Source organism: Engystomops pustulosus, chromosome 8, assembly GCF_040894005.1.
Source record: "Engystomops pustulosus chromosome 8, aEngPut4.maternal, whole genome shotgun sequence".
NCBI lineage: Eukaryota > Metazoa > Chordata > Amphibia > Anura > Leptodactylidae > Engystomops > Engystomops pustulosus.
The window spans coordinates 62,030,398-62,051,753 of NC_092418.1; the positions used below are offsets into that span (position 1 = coordinate 62,030,398).

Below are 21,356 nucleotides of genomic sequence, written 5' to 3' on the forward strand. Positions count from 1 at the left end.
CTCTATGGGACAGACGCAATCTGGTCATGGCTACTCACAGTGCATTACTGGCGGAATTCCAGTCCATGTTTCTGCACGGACCTCTTCCTCAGCTCCCTTCAGGAACGTTCCAGACAACGTCAGGAGATTCTTTGCCTATATTGTTCTAGTCGGTACCCAACGTCCAGGAAACGCCAACACCTAGGGTTCTTGGCAGAAGCATCCCTAGGTGTGAGCAATGCTTCTCCACACCTGACTATTCCTGTGCTCCTCAGCTTTGGTACCGACACTCTAATTCAGGTTTCAGCTTTCCTGGACTCTGGTTCTGCAGGGAACTTTGTGGATGCCGCTCTTGTCTCCCGGGATCACATCATGGTGGTTCCTCATGAGGATCCCCGTGTCTGCATGGTGGCATCTCTAGCTATACCTGTTATGGCCTCTTCTTTAACTCCTAAGCCCTTGGAGTGTCTTACCTATGTGTTATCAGAACATTGGCAAACAGACTTTACCACCGCATCGTCCCTACGACTGCCCTGTGGATCACCTGCCAGGGGTCTCTCCTCCCAGAGGTTGTGTGTATCCTCTCTCCATTTCAAAAACTGCTGCTATGTCAGAGTATATCAAAGAGAACCCTCAGAGAGGCTTTACAGTACATGCAAACCCTCCTCTCCTGCTGGCACAGGCTTCTTTTTCGTGACCAAGAAGGACGGCTCATCCTCCATCCTTGTATTGACTATCGTGGGCTGTCACAGCTAAGAACTACTACCCACTGTCGTTGATTACGGAGCTCTTTGAACCCACCAAAAAGGGCGCCAATCCCTGCCTCTCGTCTTCAGCGGCTGAAGAAGCCTTCTCAAGGTTGAAGTCCGCCTCTGCCTTGGCTCCAGTTCTCTCTAGGCCTGACACGGAGAAGCCCTTCCATCTTGAGGTTGACGCATCCTCCATAGGTGCGGGGGCGGTGCTCACCAAGAAAGGGCCTAAAGACCATACTCTCACTTGCAATTTTTGCTCTAGGACTTTTTCCCCCCGCAGAGAGGAATTAATCCATACGAGAAATATTGGCCTTTAAACTTGCCCTGGAAGAATGGCGATATCTACTGGAAGGAGTTTACCGTGCGGTTTGTGTATATACAGACCATAAGAACCTCCTGTATCTTTATTAAGCCCAGCACCTTAATCCTAGGCAAGCCATTTGGTCGCTCTTCTTTTCACGCTTCAACCTCTTGATTCATTTCCAGGATGGGAAGAAGAATATCAAGGCTGAAGCCACTTCCGATGCCTCTGATGTCATTGGAGAAGAGCCAGTCCCTCTGCATTTTATCTCTTTCCACTCCGGTGGATCTTCAGCAGCTTCCTCCCAGCAAGACATATTTCCGACCTGCACTCCGGACGGGGATTTTGTCTTGGGGACATTTTTCGCGTCTGGCTGGACACCCTGGGGTGCAACGTTTTGTGGCCCTTATCTCCCGCTACTACTGTTGGCCTGACCTGGTCCAATTTGTTTGGGATTTCGTGGGGGCATGCACTTCCTGTGCCCGTAATAAGCCTGCTCGTCTCAAACCGGCCTGTTGCTTCTATTGCTGATACCCAGTGTCCCGTGTTCTCATGCGGCTATGGGCTTTGTCACAAATCTTTCACCTTCCTCTGGCAATACCATCATCTGGGTGGTTTTCCAAGAGGTTTCCCTTCCATCTGCTCCACGTCTTGCCAGTTTGTTCTTTCAGCACATCTTCAGGCTCCATGGACTTCCTCTACACATCGTGTCTGATCAAGGGGTCCAGGCAATTTCTGGTAATCCTAGTAAAAAGCTGCAAGTCATTCTGGACTTTTCTTCTGCTTACCACCCACAGCTGAATGTGGAGAGGGTGAACCAGACTTTGGGCTGTTATCTCCACCATTACGTCTCAGCCCATCAAGATGACTGGTCCTATCTGCTTCTCCTATAATTCCCTGGATTCTGAGTCTGCTGTAGCAGCTCATTTCTTTGTGGTCTATGGATGAATCTCTCGTCCTCTTCTTCCTCTGTCTATGTACTCGGATGTCCCTGCGATAGAGGAACTGGTACAGGACCTCCAATCTATTTGGGAACAGACTCAACAATCTCTGCCTTCTTTCCGGGTGACAGTGTGGTTAGCTTCTAGAGATTTCCGGCTGAAGATACCTAGTTACAAGCTTAATCCCCGCTTTCCTGGTCCTTTTGATTAAGCGCATAAATCATGTGGCGCATAAATTCTGCCTCCACCTCCCACTATGCGCATCTTGAACTCCTATGTCTCCCTCCTGAAACCTGTCATATTGAACCGCTTCTCCTCCTCCGGAGGCTTACTCCACGGATATCTACAAGGTTAAAGAGGTATTGGAAATGAAGGCCATGAGAGGCAAGCGGTTATTCCTTATTGACTGTAAGGGGTCCAGGTCTGAGGAGAGATCCTGGAAGCCTGAAGAAAAAATTCTGGACCGTAGTCTCCTTCAAAGATTTCTGTCATGGGTGACCCTCGGATCCACATCTTGGATCGCAGGCACACGTATGTCACTCTCCGTGAGGGCAACCCGGTTCAGACTCGCCTCTCCGATTCCCGCTCCCGTCCCAGCTGGCCAGTGCACATGCCGGCGCTCGCAGATTTAAAGGGCCAGCAGGCTCATTTGCGCTTGCCTCAAGCTTGTTATTGGATTCCCCGTTTTGACCCTGGACCTCACCCCTGACTTCGCTCCTTCGCTGCCGGTCCGACCTCCTGCTCAGTTCCTAAATCAGCAGACAATGGCTCCTGTCTAGGGGAAGGGGGTGATTTGAACCTTCTTTTTACTTATTTTTTAAACTTTTTAAAAACTTTTTCTTTGTACTATATTTTTTAGACCCTTTAGGGTACATTAACACTAGATGGTCTAATTGTTCCTACTATACACTGCAATACAGTTTTCTGCTGTGGCTAACTTTTTCATACTTCGGTATACAGATTTGTGTTTGACGAAATTTATGCAACTTTTGATGAGGTTTTCTATGATGCCATTATAAGGTCCTGCCTACAGTAGATAGAAGCCTCTTGAGAAGGGTGAACCCACTCTCAAGAACCCAACTAACAGACCCCAAGTGACCCTGCAAGGTGACAAGTTAAAAACTTACTTTGTCTAGCAGCTGTATTATGGTGGATGGAACTGGCAACAGGAAATCAGAGATACACCAGTGTTCACACTAGTACACTGAGAAGTTTCACGCTCATAACAATCAAGTGTGAGACAGGGAAAGCGGGGGTCATACTGGGACATACATGTCACTGAAAGACAAACAGATACAGACAAGTGGAGTTGGACAAAATGGGGTCAAAACCAAGATGACCGCAAAGGTACAGGATCAAAAAGCAATGGAATGGCGATTAAACATAGCTTAGTCTGATATACAGAATAGCAAAGAAAGCAATAGCTCAAGCATATTCTGAAGGCACTGGGCAGAATATAAAGGAAGTAATGGACACTGCCCCAGCACTTAATGGTTCAGCCATCCATCACTCAAGTTACAGCTGCACACAAGACAAGCTCCAACACTAGGTGCACCCAGTGTTACCTAAGCAAAGATCCTAAAAGGGAGTTTTCAATCATAGGCAGCCTAGGTTGTGCTTTGAAAGCACACAAGCCTTAAATCTGAATCCAATGAAAGCAATAAGCGAGCTTTGACAGTGGCCTTAGTCTTAGATTAGTTTTTGCGCTCATTGAATTGATTTTGCCAATCAAGAAAAATAATAAAGGATGCACAGTCATTTTTTTTTAATGTATCCAAAATTAAATTATTTTATCAGACACAAATTCGTCAATTTTTAATAACCATTTGTACGATGGCAACGTGGTGATGATGTGAAGATGCCGCTCCATGTTTCTGCTGCCCTCTCCGCATGATCTGAGCACTAACTCCAGCTCGAAAGCTCACGAACAGGCGAACAGCCAAACAGTTAAATGAAGTACAGAGGCCCCTGAGTGCCTCGCATATTATTGCACGGCAGTCCCGTCTCTTCCCTCTCCCAGTGCATTGGTTCGGCGTGCAAGCTTAGTTTCACGCTACCAGCGTACACGAGAACGACCTCTCTTTACCCACCGACTGACCTGCATCAGGGCGTGAGGCCGGGACCCCTTTGGCCGACTGGGTGAGCTTCTGAGGCTGGTCGGAACCAGCGCAGGATAGTGTGCCTACGTTAATTGGGATTACTAAAGGATGTAAATTCTCCATCCAACAGCAGTGTCAACACGAACACCTGAAACAGCAGACCAGTGCGAACAGTTGCCAACAAAGCCAGGGGTGAGTGTATCGTTTCTTGCCCAGAGACGATTTAAGGAGATGGGTGAAAAAAAAATGCCTATGCTCAAAACCCTCATATTGCATTAATACTTAATACATTTAATATAAAAATTTAAGTGTTTGCAAATTAAAGCCACTTCAGAACTCCTTTTTAATTTCACTCACTAACCTACTAGCAATACCAACATAAAAGACTGTATCTAACCACTATCAATAATATGGAGTGTTCTCATGTAAATATCCTGTAATGTAGAACTTTTGCTGAAATTTTTTTTTACTGTTGTATTGACAAAACTGGACCATGTATTCTTTCATTGATTGACTGCTGGGATAACGAGACAATCTAGGGGAAAAAAGGGTAAAACCATGCCAAACCAGAAAAATAAAGGCAATGTACATAAAGATTGCCCAAACAATAGAGACACTAGAAGACAAAAAAAATTTTCAACAAGAAATGAAATGACAGAACAATGTTCAGAAAATTCAGAAAACTCAGATAATGAAGAGTCAAACCTCAATATGTCATCTAAAGATTTTAAACAGCTAAAGCTGTAGCTAGGGAACTGGCACCCAAACTGAGTAATATTGTGGATTGTGGATGAAGAGTTTTCAATTAAATGAACAACAAAACCTCTGAGATGGAGCAAAGGATAGCAAGCTTGGAGGACGGAATCAAACATCTACATGCAGACTAAGCAGATTTAGAGTAAAGCAATAAAATACTGAGCAATCAAAAAAAGAGGAGCTGGAAAAAGATAAAGAAGGAACACTATATACGTATAGTAGGAGTCCCCTCAAAGCCCTTAAACAGTGACTTAATTACTTCTCTATTAAGATGCCTAAAGCACTTGGAATTAAATCCCCGATATGTGTGGACCACCACAACAGGGATCTGAACACAAACCAAGAAACGTAATTGTGTGTTTACTAAATTATCAAGACAAAGTAGTATTTATGAGGTCCTACAGGAGCAAAAGAGTTGTCAATTGACAATGCAAAGCTGCTATTATTCCAGGACTACTTTACTGGGGTTCAAAAGCTAATAATCAGAATTTATTAACACTTTCTTGGTGGTGCTTTGAAAAATCATCAATTCTTGTTTATGGCTTTTAGCATTTTTTTCCCCGGATGTTCACCGTACCATAACAATAATGTGTTATCTTTATTCTACGAGTAATCACGATTACGGCGATACCCCATTTATATAGTTTTTTATGGTTAACTTGTTTTGCAGAATATAGAACGCATTTTGTGAGAAATTTGCTTGTTTTTGCATCGCCATGTAACAATGGACAGAACATTTATATTTTATTGTTTACAGAGCTGTTTTAAGGCTTATTATTTACGGGACAGGCTGTACTTTTTCTTGGTATCATGTCAGGATAAAATGTTACTTTTTGATCACTTTTTATGCTCTTTTTATGAGGTTAGATGTGAACATTTCATTTTTATGAAGTTTTTTGGCATTTTATTTTTACGGCGTTCATTGACAATTAAATTTTTTTCACTTCAGGGGAATTTTTTTTTTATTGCACTTATTTTTTTAAACTTTTTACGGTTTTATTTTGGCCCGGGGTGGGAAATGAACAAGTGATCATTTGATCACGTATTCATTGTAATATAATGCAATACTAATGCAACATTAATTGCAGCATAATACATAGTCAGACTAAGCATTCTGCATAGGCTGGCAGTGGCACTGTTCGACCGTGCTGTAAGCACGATGCCAACAGGCTGCTACTATGGGCAGCCCTGGGGTCCTTATCGGTCCCACGGCAACGATCGTCACCTGCCCTGCACGGAGGGTGCCGATCATCACACCGATGCAGTATAGAATGCCGCGTTCACGATGACCACGGCGTCTATAGGGCTAAACAGATGGGATAGCGATAGTTGCGATCCTGGCTGATACTGCGGGATCCCAGCTACCACGTACTGTCGGGATCCCACAGTGAACGCACGGGTTCAGCTTTTGAGCCCGGGCATTCGCAATGGCATAATTCTATGTCAAGGTGCAGGAACTACCAGCATCCTATTATGTAGAATTACGTCAGGGTGCGGGAAAGGGTTAAGGGATAGGAAACATAAATAAAGGATATTACAGACTATGGAAACTCAGAGTGGGAGATACACAAAAGCATAAAATAAATCAAAATAAAAATGACTTAAAATTTAAATCTAAAATCTAGTGACCTGGAACAGGAGGGAAATTGGTACCCAGACTAAGAAGGAAAAAATACTAGGACATGTCTAGCATGAAACTAAAATTAATGCTGGTGGCATTAAAAATGCAGAACCTTAAGATGACCGCGGCGTGCAAGTGTGTCCCCGTGGATCGGACCCCCCCGGTGTGCTTACCGGGGGATCCGATCCCTCCTACCACTGCCCCGGGTCCTGACGAGTGACCCAAGGCTGTCGGCTCCTCTCTATGCCGGGTTCCGCCTCCTGGCAGGACCCGGCTGTAAGTAACTGAGCATGCGTGGCATGCTCAGTTACTCACACTATACACTGCAATACAGGTGTATTGCAGTGTAAAGGCTTGAATAAGCGATCGGATGATCGCTTATTCAAGCCAAGAATTGGAAAATGTTAAAAAAAAAAAAAAATGTAATCTTTTTATAATATAATTAAATAAAATAAAAGTCCCATAATCTCCCCAGTAACGCATAAAATGCAAATAAAGTAAATAAAACACAAAAACACGTACATATTTGGTATCACCGCGTCCTTATTAATCTGTACAATAAATCTAAATCAATCTTAAACCCGCTCGGTGAACTACGTAAAAAAAAAAAACTCGAAAAACTTCCCATAATATACAATTTTTCATCAAACACCATCACAAAAAATGTTCTAAAAAGTGATCAAAAAAAGTTACGTTCCCTAATATGATACGACTGAAAAGAACAACTGTTTTCGCAAAAAATAAGCCCTCAACCAGATCTGACAAAAGAAAATCACAGAAGTTATGGCCCTGAAAAGTTGTCAATAGTAAAAACAATGCGATTTTATCCAATATTGGTTTTGCTCAGGAAAATTAAGCAAAAATAAGAAAAACAATAACAATCCAAAATAAAAATTGGATAGTAATTGGATTGAAATAGTTAATAAAATCTCAAGAATAAGCTTTAGACTCCCAAAATAAATTATCTATACATTGTATCTCATCCCATAAAAAATAAGCCTCATATGTTCGCATTACCAAAAAAAAAAAAAAAAAAAAAATGTATAGGTAGTACAATGTGACAATACAAATCTGCTGTGAATGGCGCCTCCATTCATTCTATACTCGGCCGTGCGCCCGTACAGGAGTTTACCACCACATATGGGGTATCAGTAAACTTGGGAGGAATTGGGCATCAAGCGTTGCAGTGCGTTTCATCATTTAATTTATTCTGAAAATGTCAGTTTTGGCCTAAATGAATGTATTTTCCAAAAAAATTCTATAGTTTCTAAATCGCAGGTCCATATTTTTTAACCCATGTGAAACACTTAAAGGGTTAATAGACTTAATAGAAGTTGTTTTACATATGTTGAGGGGTGAACTTTCTATAGTGGGGTAATTTATGGGGTTTTACTATTATTTAGGCCTTTCCAAGTCACCTGAAAACTGAGTTGTCCCTCAAAATGTGAGTTTTGGCAATTTTCATGAAAATAAGAAAAATCGCACCTAAAGTTCTGCACCTCATAACATCCTAGAGAAATGACCGGAAGCATAAAATATCATTCCAACATAAATCAGATATTCTGTTAATGTTAATTATCAAACTTTTTGGGTAGTTTTACATCTTGTCTGGAAACCAGAACATTTCAAACTTGGAAAATGAAGAATTTTTACAAACTTTTGCCAAATTTTCACTTTTTTCAGAACGAAACGCAAAACGTATCACTTGAATTTTATAACTAACATGAAGTACAATGTGTCACGAGAAAACATTCTCAAAATCACCCGGATATGTTAAAGCGTTCCGAAGTTATAACCAATTATCGTGAGACAGGGTAGATTTGAAAAATCAAGTCTGGTCATTGAGCTGAAAACTAGTGTCGGTGATAAGGGGTTAATATACAGCCCCCCAGGCTCCATTGAGTAATATACACCCTCCAGCCAGGCTCCATTAATTAATATATACCCCCGCAGGCTCCATTAATTAATATACCCCCCCCCCCCAGCCAGAATACAGTAATTAATATACCCTCCAGGCTCCATTAATTAATATATACCCCCTCCCCCAGGCTCCATTAATTAATATATACCCCCCCCAGCCAGAATACAGTAATTAATATACCTTCCACGCTTCATTAATTAATTTACACCCCACCCCCCCAGCCAGAATACAGTAATTAATATACCCCCCAGGGTCCATTCATCAATATACACCCCCCCCCCCAGGCTCCATTATTTTATATACCCCCACTCCCAGGATCCATTAATTAATATACACCCCTGACAGGACCCGTTAATTATTAAAATACACATTATTACTGGCTAGAATAAAATAATAAAAGCTAACTTACCTCAAGCGGTGCACGCATCTTCTACATCTGCTTCCTCTTCAGAGTGAGAGCAGCGTCTCCTGTGCAGCAGCAGGGACGCTGGCGGCGTGAAGCCATCACGTCGGCAGCGTCCTGCACAGTATTAGGTGATCTACGGCAGAAATACATTGGCCGCGCCGATGCAGTTATATTGTGTGAGGGTCCACTTGCGGTGCCGCCCCCTGTCAGCTGCGCCAGCACTGTGAGTGCGGCTCTTCTCTCAATTACATCGGCGACAAGTATGCCGATGTAATTGAGTTTACTTATGTTGCCAGTTGGTGCCGTGGGCCCCTCTGGAACCTCTGGGGCCCTGGCACTTGCCCGGGTAAGCCGGGTTCTGGCGCCGGCCATGAGCAAGCACTAAAATGCTCGGGTGCTCGTTATTCGAGATTAACTTTTCCCGATGCTTGAGTGCTCATCTCAAATAACGAACCCCATTGAAGTCAATAGGAGACTAGAGCATTTTTCAAGGAGACCAAGGGTCTGCAAAGGGAAGCTTGGCCAAACACCTGGGAACCTCAGAAAAGGATGGAAACCTTTATAAACTGAGGACTAGAAGGTTAACTGTCAGAGCTCACAAATTGTTCTGATGGGATCAGGTTTCAGGCTTCTAACTGGAAAACCACACACAGAGCTACCTGTGTTTGATAGTTCCCTTTCTGATCTTAGGGAAAGCTGGATGTGCCTTTGAACTTGTTTTGTCTGAAGCTGCAGTTTGAGTGATGGACTGTTGAGCCAGTAAGTGCTGGAGGTAGTGTCCATTACTGCCTTATATTCTGCCCAGCCTCTTCATTGGGTGCTGGTTATTCAGTATAATCTGTGTATCTTGTGCTCTTGCTATCTTTATTTGCTATTATGTGTTTTGACTTCAGCTTTCCCTACTGACCATTCTTTTGCTATATGATTCTGTACCTTTGCTGCTATCTTGCTTTTGACCAGGTTGCGTCCGACTCAGCTTGTCTGTCTGTATCCGTTGTTTGTCCCTCAGTGTTGTGTCTCTCCTGGCTTTATCCTCCTTTCCCTGTCTCATATATGTGTTAGACCAGTGTTCACACTAGTGCACAGAAATCTATCTCAGTATTCCTGTTACCTGTCCGGCTACCATCCAGCAGCTGCCAGACAAAGTAAATCTTCCCTGTCATCTTGTAGGGTCACTCAAGAACCGTCAGTTAGGTTCCTAATAGTGGGTTCGCCCTTATCAGGGCGGTTTATCTGCTTTAGGCAGGACCTTAGCCCACAGGGACGACGCAGGGTGAGTTCACCACCACTTACCTAGTCTGAGATAGTTCCGAGCCTTGTTGTGGTTGCACAGTTGCTGGACAGGTAAAGACAGTAACAATGTTTGAGGAGATATCGAGCCTGAAAACGAAAAGTTACATTTACTACAGCTTTGAACAAGAGACCAACATAGTTTACAGACCATACTCTATTAACCACTTAATGAATTGTCGCTTTTTCATTTTGTTTCACGCATTCAAAAATCCACAATTTTAAAATTTTTCCTCAGAGCTTTGGAGGGTATTGTTTCTGTGTAAAAAAATTGCACTTTCCAGTGACAGTATTTAATATTCCATGCTGAGTACTGGGAAGCAGGAAAAAAAACTCAAAGTTAAAAATGACAAAAAACTAAATTTGTGCCATTTTCTTGTGGACTCCGTATTTACATCTTTCACTTTTGTTCCATATTATACTTATTTACATATTTATTCCTTAGGTTGGTACAATGATGGATGTACCAAATTTTTATAAATTTCATTATGTTTTAAGATTTAAAAAATCTAATACCTTGTATGAATAAAAAAAAAAAAATTCTTAATTATGTTAAGAAAAAAACGAGGAAAAAGACGTCAGCTCACCCTGGTGATATATTTCACAACCTGGAACCATCCGAGCATGAGATCACTCTGGCTTGAGGAGGTATGAAAATAGGAAACAGCAAACACGATCCAGCTTCAAGGATGCAACAAGAATCCGTATAAAATTTTCAAAGCTTTATTTCATCTCTTTAAAAAATTGTAGATTAGGCCATGGGATACAGCAGCATTAAAGTTCACAGCATAAATCGTCTACGCGTTTCAGGTATTAGACACCCTTAATCATGACTAACCTTGCAGCCTATTTTCAGGTCATATAAACCAAAAGCACTCGGTCACATGACCGGCCGCAATCAATTACACATGTGTTACAAGAACAAGAACATAAAACATCAAGACATATAAAATAAGAAAAAACAACAATGGAACACAGAAATCTGGGTTGTACAAGGGTAATTAATAATGGCTTATCATATCTAATCTTTTATTCATCCCTTTTGGAAATCTCGTGTCAAGGGTGAACATGCAATACGAACATGCAATATAATATTGGTAGTTTTATAAACTGTAACACTGCTAATGTTATTTACGTTATCATGTGTAAAGCATGCAATGTACAATATGTGGGTTGTACTGGAGGTCCGTTAAAAGTTCGCATTAGAAAACATCTGCTTGATGCCAAAAACTTAAACACAGTTAATGTATCGATGGCATCGCGCCATTTCCAAGTGATGCATAATGGGGATTGTAGTTCTTTTGTATTCACCGGCATTGAAAGGGTGTGGAAACCAGTGCGGGGTGGAGACCATAGGCGGAAACTTTTGAACCGCAAAACATATTGGATCTTCACCCTTGACACGAGATTTCCAAAAGGGATGAATAAAAAGATTAGATATGATAAGCCATTATTAATTACCCTTGTACAACCCAGATTTCTGTGTTCCATTGTTGTTTTTTCTTATTTTATATGTCTTGATGTTTTATGTTCTTGTTCTTGTAACACATGTGTAATTGATTGCGACCGGTCATGTGACCGAGTGCTTTTGGTTTATATGACCTGAAAATAGGCTGCAAGGTTAGTCATGATTAAGGGTGTCTAACACCTGAAACGCGTAGACGATTTATGCTGTGAACTTTCATGCTGCTGTATCCCATAATCTACAATTTTTTAAAGAGATGAAATAAAGCTTTGAAAATTTTATACGGATTCCTGTTGCATCCTTGAAGCTGGATCGTGTTTGCTGTTTCTTAATTTTGTTAACCTCCGACTTACAGACGACGCCTAGTTACAAACGGACCTCTAGTAATTAGTAATTTACTGTACTTTAACTGTTATAACTGTTTATTCTAGCCTAGGGCTAAAGGTGTCTGCAATTAAGCTGTATTGTTAATCCTGGTTCTTATGACAATCCAACATTTTTCAAATCCACACACCATTGTCACAGAGACCAAAAAAAAAAAAAATGTTATAAAAATATTATATATATTATACAGTTCCGACTTACATACAAATTCAACTTAAAAGGAAATAAGCTGCAAATGCCGTGCACAAGCTCAGGGTGGTTACCTTATATACTCGAGTATAAGCCGAGCTTTTCAGCACAAAAAATGTGCTGAAAAACTCAAATTCGGTTTATACTCGAGTCAAAAAAAATAAATAACTCAAAACTCAACTTTCCTGCGGGCACCGCTCCCCTGCCCCGGGCGCCGCTCCCTCGTCCCCTGTGGTAGAGATAGTTGAAAAAAATAAATAAATCTAAACTCACCTTTCCGGTGGCCTCCTCAGGTCTTCTGCGCGATCCGCCCAGCAGCAATAGCGGCGGCAGCTCCGTGCAACGTCACATGGTATTGTGTGTGCCGTTGCTGCTGCCAGGCAGATCGCGCAGAAGACCTGAGGGGGCCACCGGAAAGGTGAGTTTAGATTTATTTATTTTTTTCAACTATCTCTACCACAGGGGATGGGGGAGCGGCTATTTACTGTGGCAGGCTGCATACTGGGGGCAGCGGGCAGGCTGCATACTGGGGGCAGCGGGCAGGCTGCATACTGGGGGCAGCGGGCAGGCTGCATACTGGGGGCAGCGGGCAGGCTGCATACTGGGGGCAGAGGGCAGGCTGCATACTGGGGGCAGAGGGCAGGCTGCATACTGGGGGCAGAGGGCAGGCTGTATACTGGGGGGCTGGCAGGCTGCATACTGGGGGGCTGGCAGGCTGCATACTGGGGGGCTGGCAGGCAGATCGCGCAGAAGACCTGAGGGGGCCACCGGAAAGGTGAGTTTAGATTTATTTATTTTTTTCAACTATCTCTACCACAGGGGACGGGGGAGCGGATATTTACTGTGGCAGGCTGCATACTGGGGGCAGCGGGCAGGCTGCATACTGGGGGCAGCGGGCAGGCTGCATACTGGGGGCAGCGGGCAGGCTGCATACTGGGGGCAGCGGGCAGGCTGCATACTGGGGGCAGCGGGCAGGCTGCATACTGGGGGCAGCGGGCAGGCTGCATACTGGGGGCAGCGGGCAGGCTGCATACTGGGGGCAGCGGGCAGGCTGCATACTGGGGGCAGCGGGCAGGCTGCATACTGGGGGCAGCGGGCAGGCTGCATACTGGGGGCAGAGGGCAGGCTGTATACTGGGGGGCTGGCAGGCTGTATACTGGGGGGCTGGCAGGCTCAATACTGGGGGGCTGGCACGCTGTATACTGGGGGGCTGGCACGCTGTATACTGGGGGGCTGGCACGCTGTATACTGGGGGGCTGGCAGGCGGCTGGCAGGCTGTATACTGGGGGCAGGGGGCTGGCAGGCTGTATACTGGGGGCAGGGGGCTGGCAGGCTGTATACTGGGGGCAGGGGGCTGGCAGGCTGTATACTGGGGGCAGGGGGCTGGCAGGCTACATACTGGGAGGCAGGGGCTGGCAGGTTAAATACTGGGGAGGCTGTGACCAATGCATTTTCCAGCCTTGGCTTATACTCGAGTCAACAGGTTTTCCCAGTTTTTGTGGTAAAATTAAGGGTGTCGGCTTATACTCGAGTATATACAGTATCTTCGTTATGTTTTTCAACAGATGTAAAGCGTTTAAACGCTTTATTAATCTTTATATACAAGTAGCTTCACCGCACCATGGTTCGCACGACCACTTCCTATTCAGGTGCACAAAGTGGTCGCGCGCACGGTTTGTATATAAAGATTAACCTCTTAGCGCTCCGTGGCAGATATATCTGCCACTGAGCTGATGCCGAACCGGCATCGGGAAACAAGGAGTGCCGGCTGTAACTAAGCCAGCACCCCAGTGTAACACCAGCGATCAGAATGGGCTCCGATTGCGGGTGTGTAACCTGTTAAATGCCTCTGGGGGGTCTTTCTCCCACGATCGCCCCCCCTCCCCGATCAGTTTTCGGGGGGGCGCCGATCACTGCTATGGCAACTCTGGGGTCGGGACTCTAGAGATGCCTGCAAGAACTGCTAGTAAGATGGTGGAAAAAGTGAAAAAGTTAAAAAAAAAATGTTATTCAATAAAAAATTAATAAACAAATAAAAATGCCATAAGCCCCATTACATATGAAGAGACATATAACCCCAAGAAAAAAGTGTAAATCATAACAAAACCCCCACATATATAGTATCAATGCATCCAGAACAACCCGTAGAATAAAAGTAAATCATTATTCAACCTGTACTATGAAAGCCGTAATAAAAATGCAATAAAAAGTGATAAAAAAAAACATATGTACTCCAGAATGATACTGGTGCAAAGAACAACATGTCCCACAAAAATCAAGCCATCAACAAGCTCCATAGCCAAAAAAGTTAAAGTGTTATGCCACCTTGAAGACAGCAATGCAAAAATGATAGATTTTTCCCCACATTAGGGATTTGACAATTTTAGAAAACTTAAGAAAATACATTCAAGTCTGGTATCCCGGAATCGTATCAACCCATAGAATAAAGATAAAATGATTATTAGGCTAAACAGTGAACACTGAAAAAAAGTCAAGAATCCAGTACAGAATAGATGCTTTTCTACTTCTTCTACTTTTCTACTACTTCCTAAATTTTCAACAATAGGCGATACCAACCCCAAAATGGCAACAAAGGAAAAAGCATCTCATCCCGCAAAAGAAATGCCATCACAAGGCACCAATAACGAAAAAGCGAAAATTTTATAGCCTACAAAAGGAGGCAACGATTAGACTAAAATCCTGGCAGCTGCAGGGCGCTCCTTCCCTTCCGCGCCTCGCTGTGCGCCCATAAAACAAGTAACATCCACATGTTGGGGGTCTCTGTACTCGGTAGAAATTGCAGAACAAATTGTATGGCAGGTTTTCTATTTTTATCTTTTGGAAATGTGTACATTTTAGGGCTAAATGAACGTATAACCGGCACAATTTGACAATTCTAAATTTCACCTCCATTTTGATTCAATTACTATGAAGATCTCAAGGGGTTAACAATCTCACTAAAAACCATTTCTGATAGATATTTTGATGTTAAATATGTAAAATTTCATTCAAAACTGTATTTATCCCCAAAAGAGTAAATTCTGAAAATACAGAAAAAAAAAAAAAATTTAAAAAAATTGCTATTCGATTTGTAAGCCGCGCAACATCAAAATATATCATCCAGACATTTCAAAAATTATGAAAATGTAAAGTAGACATATGGGAAATGTTATTCAGCAACTTATTTAGATAGTAAATCTATCTACCTGAAAATGTAATGATTTAGAATTTCAAAAAAGGGAAATTTTTAAAAAAATTCATTATTTTTTCTTTTTTTGGAAAAGAAACGCAAAACTTATCAGCCAAGATTTACAACTAAACTGAAGTACAACATGTGGGGGAAAAAAAAAGAATCTCAGAATCGCTTTGATAAGTAACAGTGTTCAAAAGTTATAACCATATAAAGTGATGCAAGTCAGAATCCAAAAAATGGGGCTGAGCCTTAAGCTGTAAAATGGCTGTGTCCTTAAGGGGTTAAAGCATTTAAACGCTTTACATCTGCTGAAAAACATAACGAAGATTAGCGTCGGCACTAGCTCACCCTAAACTGGTGCACGGCATTTGCAGCTTATAACCTCCATCGGAAGTGGTAGGTTTCCTTTGAGAACAAATTTACAGAACCTGCCTGTACCTTAATTGTGTCATCCTGGGAATCTGATAAAATTCCAAACTTTACTATAGCAACTAGAATTTTTAATAACAGTGTTTTTGAAAGGTCTATAGTTTTCAACAAGGCTCTCCAACATAACTTCTACCAAAACTGGGAACTCTGGTTGCAATCTGGGTATTACAAGGCCTCACACAATATGCACTTTTTGAATCTCAATACTTAGATCCGAGCACAAACTGATACCTGTGAATACTTTTGATGTAAATAAAAGTATGAATTTAAAAGTCCAGGAGATTACCGCGCTTGTTTTATTGTTATTAAGCTTGTTATTTTTTTACTTTGTTATGGTCCATTGGAATTATTAGAATATAAAATTGGAGCCTATATTTGTATGGCATGTAACCCGCAAATATGTTGCTTTGACCACTATAATACTTTTGACTCATGACTCAACAACAAGACTCTTTGCAATACTTGAATTCCAATGTGAATATGGAGCCAAGACTGTGCCTGAGGAGCTGCTTTATCACTTGCAACAACACTTATTCAGCGCAAGTTTCACACACTGCGGGCAGCCAGTCAAACACAAACACTCCGGTCCCAGGTAGTGGCTTGTGTCATCGTCCGCAGTGGTACAGAGGATCCACAACCTCTAAGCCTTACAGTCTCCTACACTTCTTCCCCTCTGTAGTCCAATCGTTATTTTAGCTGGCTGGCACTGCCAGGTGATAATTAGAGAACATTAAAACTGTATTATGGACACAATTTCTTAGAGTTGGCAATGCACCACATGAATAAGGATCCTTTTTATTAACTTAAACCCTATTCAATAACCTATCACCTCTGGTATTACACAATACACAATGATAGAATTGGACGTGAGTTTCACTGACTTTTAAGTAATTTAAAACTCCTATCGAAATTATATGTGGATGCAAATGGGTCAGGAAGAATTACGAGAAAAGATGACGTTGAAGGAATTTTCTAGTTTGATAAAGGAAGGCCAACTCTATGGGTGTGATGGGTATGAAAAGGATGACAGAATGTTCCAGCAAGACAATGACCCAAAGCGTATGATGGGATTGGAATAGAAATGGTTCTAGGTGTTGGATGCTAAAAATGGAGCCTGATGGACAAAAGTTCAAAACATTGTGATTCATCTGCTTGAGTGCTATAGTGACACCCTGTGACCATTTTTTAAAGGCTCGATTGAGACAAGTTAGAACTTTAATTGGTACATGCAATGTATACAGGGCCAGATTTAGGGTGGTGCAAGCCTCTGGTTGCAAGCTGGTTGGGCTCTCATCATGTTTCCAGTAATAAATATTTAAAGTGCCCCATAATAAAAATATACATTAGTATTTATACAGCCCCCTAGTAATATAACAAAATAATAAAACTTCATTAACCTTCTCTCGCTCCCCTTTACATGGCACAACTTCCTCCACTTTCATTACTCAGATGGCATAGATTGTGTGATATAACCTGTGCAAGGATTCTGACGTCTTGTCCTCTGTCTATGGTGAAGCAGGAAGCATATTGTTCCATTGATCTGCCATAGACACAAGCATGTGTTGGGGATCAGAGTCTGCATCTGGCTGCTTCCTGGTTCTCTGAGCTGGCTTTCAACAGTGAAGAGCTAGGGAGCCAGACCAGATTCAATCCCAGCACAATTAGTGAGCGATTCAGGTGGCCATTTGATCACCCAAGTCGCCCACACTATAATCTACCATTGGTTGGTTAGGGCATTGGAAAACTCACCCTGAACCCTTCCCTTAATACGGCCCTGAGTGTATGTTATTAATAATTAACATCGTTTTATGTAATAGAAATCTATAACATTTATAAGGTAGTTTATAGACACATTGGGGCAGATTTATCAAGCTGTCTGAAAGTAAGAATATTTCTAGTTGCCCATGGCAACCAATCACAGCTCAGCTTTCATTCTACCAGTGCTCATGAATATTTTAAAGGGGAGCTGTGATTGGTTGCCATGAACAACTGGAAATATTCTGACTTTCAGACAACTTGATAAATCTGCCCCTTTATCTTGAATTTTCTGGTCAGCTATCAATCCTATTTAACCATTTAACAAACAAAACACAGATTTGATAAAAACATATCAGCGGCGCACACACTGTGATGTCAGCAAGCAGCTCAGCCTCTCAGGGAGTCAAAGACGGAGCCGAAGCTGAAGACAGAAGAGAACCTGCAGGGGGCGTTGGGAAGATGTGTTGAGAATTTTGTTTTCTATAGACTTTAGTATAAGGTGAGTTAAGGTTTTTTAGCTTATTCTCGAGTATATACGGTAATCCCATTTTCATATACCTCTAGAAAAGCATGCAGTGTCAACTGTAGAGAGACCATTTAAATAACACATACACAATGTCCTTAGACTAACTTTGATGCTGGTAGCATACTGTTATAAAAAGGAAATCTCACACAGGTATGTGATCTTAAATCAACACTTCAAAGACTGTAGTTCTCCCAGCTTCTCTTACAATTTAGGCTAAACTCTAATTGACTTTCAAAAATAGTAACTGAATATTATCTCCCTTTAGTATTAAACAAAAGGGTAATGCAAGGTTTTACATTGTAGTGTGTTAAACTGATACACAAAGAAAATATAGGCAAGGTAATCTTTTATCCAGAGCGTTCTTATTATGAAGTTTTGTCGAAACTATGTGTAGGTAAACTTAATCTATGTACAGACATTGCTATTAGCTTAAAAACAGAGCTAAGTAAAAAAAGAAAACAGGAACATGCAAGTATTTTGTATACAAAAATGTCCTTAATAAGATATCTTAATTCTTATTTACATAAGTCCCTTTCATGTATATAAGTAGTGCCTTTTACTGCAATTAAACAATGAAATCAAAAGTCCTTTAAAATCATTGGAGATTTTAACCAATCCAATATATTTGGGCGGTTAGGAATATCATTAGGGCAATTACGAAAGCGGTCTTTTGAGCTGTCGGTTAGGAAATGTAATACTACGGATAAATCCCATGGCATCATGAACTGTTTTGGATTTGGTCTGACCCTATTTGTGGTCTTTATGAACCTTTTATCAATTTGTGGTATGCCGGAGAGACATCTTAGAACAAATTGAGTGCTGATATCTAGACTTTTAGGGTGTTGGTCATCAAGTAATAAAAAAGATTTGGAGGAACCAGCTCACCTTGCTCCTTAAGTGTTGAGTGAGGCACGGGCCACCCCTCTGCTGGGGTATACAAAGAATTGTGACAGCAAAAATCCACGGTCCAGCCACGCTCCAAACACTTGAAGTTTTTGGTCTTGGAGCGTTTTGCGTTTCGGGCAGATATACAGGTCCTTAGCTATGACTAAGGACAGTATATCTGCCCGAAACGCGTAAGCTGTGATGTGTCTACTGCTAGTGGATTTTTGTACTGCCATGTAAGGCTTCAATAAAAGACCAAAAATTTCAAGTGTTTGGAGCGTGGCTGGACCGTGGATTTTTGCTGTCACAATTTGTTGGTCATCAAGCCCTGGTTGAAAACAGCCTGTAGGAACTCTAGAACCTTAAGAATGTTTGGAGAAGAATTAGGTGGATAAACTTCAAAAAAGGACACAAACCTTTACCAAATTTTTAAATAGATGGCAGATGTTATTGGTTTCCAACTTGCCTTTAGTGTGGAGATTCCTTTGTCAGATAGACCTGTAGTCTTTAACAACTCCCTTTCAGAATCCAAGATGACAGAGAAGACCTGCATTGGGATGCAGAACTGGACCCTGAGAAAACAGATCTTTTCGGGGGGGGGGGGGGGTTCCGACAACTAGCTTGGGTCTGTGTTTTTTCCCTTGACGATGGAGATAAGCCACTGCCATGATATTGTCTGAGAAGTTGGTGTTTCAGCAGGGATCCTCTGTTTTAAGGCTTCCCATATTGCTTTTAGCTCGCCGTAATTCAAGGAGCAAGATGGGGTTAAGAAAGGCCAGACCCCCTGTAACTAAGTCCCTGCTATATTCGCACATCAGCCATACTGACTGGTGTTGGTCTGTACAGCTATAATGGGCCATTGTAGGCAAGCTACCACTTTCATTAAATGGACGTGTACAGTCCACTAAATTAAAGAGGTTTTTACTGAAAGAAGAATCTTTACAGTCCTGTCAAGGTGAAGATGGTTCCAGGAATGTAGAATCCAAGTTCGGATCGCTCTGGCACCACTGGACTGACTGGTTACATAAAGTCATCAGACCCAACATTCTCATTGCATCCCTGACTTTAGTTAATAATAGAGACCTCTTCTCTTCTGGGAGGAAAGATGTTTTGGATTGAGTTTAAAGATGTGCCCAAGAATCTGACTTCTGTACTGGGAGTAAGATGGGATTTTTCCAAGTTTTTGAACCAACCCAGGGTCTGCAGCATGTGTATAGTCAGATCCCTGTGTTGTACTTCAAACTTGTCCACCTTTGAAGATTGTCCAGGCAAGGTACAATAGATTGCCTTTCTAAGGATGAAGAGCATACTACTTCCACCATTAGTTTGGAGAATTTTCTGGGAGCCAAGGATATCCCAAATGGAAGTGAGTTGAACTGGAAATAAAAGGTTTCTCCCAATAGTGTCAGTACCGCAAACAATAGGTATTTTTAGGAAGCTTATATAAATTTGAACGTTGTAGTACCCATCACTTAAATCGATGGTGCACACGTACGCTCCCAGATGGATTAGTGCAGCCGCTGTGTTGTACTGACTACATCTTGAAACGCTTGTCAATAACATAGTTGTTTAATTTTTTTAGACTGAATATTAGCCCGTAGGAGCCATTGGGTTTCTTTAGTAAAAAGAGAGGAGAGTAGAAATCTGTTTTCCAATTTTCTGGGGATACCAGAATAATGACACCCATTTCTAATAATTTTTGGTTCTCTAGCCACATTAGAGACTAAAGATCTTGAGTAGGCTGCCTGGTTACAATGAAGGAGTTTGGAGGAAGGCATGTTAACTCAGGTTTGTATCCTCTTTCTATCAACTGAGAAATCCAAAAGTTTGATGTAATTTGACACCATTGTAGAGGAGAGTCCAGTAAATCCAGTAATACTTCCCACTCTGATGTCATTGTTTTTTTATAGGAGGTGGTGGTGCTTTTTCTAAAATGGCATCTAACTCGCGTCCAAACATAAGGTCCCCTATAAATGGAAGACAACACAGCCTGGATTTGGACCTGAAATCTCCACCCCACCATCTTAACCACAGTGCTTATCTTGCTGTGATAGATAGGGCTCCTTCCTTTGCACCGAAGAGGACACCTTCCACCAAAGTGTCTGCAATGAAGGCAGTTGCCTATTTTAATGTATTCACTTTTCAAAACAAGATCCAAGCTTTGCCAACATCTACATGGAGGAATTTGAGAATAAATTCATTCAAGATAACCCTAATTGAAAAGAGAACATCTTTTACAGAAGATACATCGATGGTCCTACAGAAGGCATACAATCCTTCATTGAAACCATCAACACCAATGTTTGGGGCCCATCTTTCACTCCCAATTCTTCAAGCCATGAGATCGAATTTCTTGACCTACATTTACAAAAACTCGAAGGAAACATACAAACGAAAAGATATTTAAAAAAAGTTGATACAAATAGTCACTTTTGTAATGTAAAAAACTCACCAAATCACA

General features: G+C 41.9%; 1 protein-coding gene across 17 annotated transcripts in view; it reads right to left on the minus strand.

The window, feature by feature from the left end:
• Positions 1–21,356, minus strand: part of GULP1 (GULP PTB domain containing engulfment adaptor 1) — a 657,395-nt gene that overhangs the window by 567,215 nt on the left and 68,824 nt on the right. For 12 of the 17 annotated variants that reach the window (XM_072120987.1, XM_072120984.1, XM_072120978.1 and 9 more), the window contains exon 2: positions 10,070–10,156. The exons of 4 other annotated variants lie outside the window; for them this stretch is intronic. The gene's annotated coding sequence lies outside the window, so the exon portion shown is untranslated. Of the gene's footprint in view, positions 1–3,100; positions 3,180–10,069; positions 10,157–21,356 lie in introns of those variants that run through there. One more of the 17 variants, XM_072120983.1, reaches the window with a different exon arrangement.